Source organism: Penaeus monodon, chromosome 24 (genome assembly GCF_015228065.2).
Source record: "Penaeus monodon isolate SGIC_2016 chromosome 24, NSTDA_Pmon_1, whole genome shotgun sequence".
In the NCBI taxonomy this organism is placed as follows: Eukaryota; Metazoa; Arthropoda; class Malacostraca; order Decapoda; family Penaeidae; genus Penaeus; species Penaeus monodon.
In genome coordinates, this window is record NC_051409.1 from 25049435 (window position 1) to 25050164 (window position 730).

Here is a 730-nt window from a genome sequence, read left to right on the forward strand (position 1 = left end):
TAGGTAAAATGGCTGTGGCTTTGGGTTTTTTGTAAATGCAACATTTTATTTTATCTGGGGAAATGAGTGTTTCAACATTTCAGTCATTTGTTACGAATGGTTAAAAAATTATATTTCCAAGGTATGGTAGTTGATGAACTTGATTTCTTTAGGTGCAGTGGTGATTTTGTCTTTGATGATCAGTTTAGAATTTAAGAAGTTCCAATTGTTTTAAAGAAAACATTTTAGGGTAACCTTTTTCTTTGAAGTAGTTTGTGAGGAAAAAAGGGTTTCATTATTGAATAAGATCCAATGGTACATATGTTTTAAAAGGGCCCCATTTTAATACATTTACGTTATTTGTACTCTATAATATAGGGCTTTAATCTTTGTACCACTTATATTTATTCAATAATTAAATCCTTTTTATCACAAACTTCAACGCAAATGGTTACCCTGAAATTGTATTCTATAAAAAAAAAAAAAATTATTCATAAGCATAAATATACACACACATACTTGTGTCACACACTCACGTACTTGTTTACACATACACATTTTATTACAAATCGTTGGTTATTCCCAACCAAAAAGTCTTCTTGATAATCATTATCTATGCTTTTATCTGCTGAATGAGGTGAGAGAATGGAAAATGAGATTTCTGCATTTTTTTCGTGGAATGCAAACAATAAAATAGTTTATATTAATTTTGTTCTGCAGCAAAACAATATGACAATATCATCACTTAGAA

At 29.0% G+C, this 730-nt stretch overlaps 1 protein-coding gene across 1 annotated transcript in view; it reads right to left on the reverse strand.

The window, feature by feature from the left end:
- LOC119588914 (histone H1-like) overlaps window positions 1–730 on the reverse strand; it is a 23050-nt gene that overhangs the window by 21990 nt on the left and 330 nt on the right. The window lies entirely within an intron of this gene.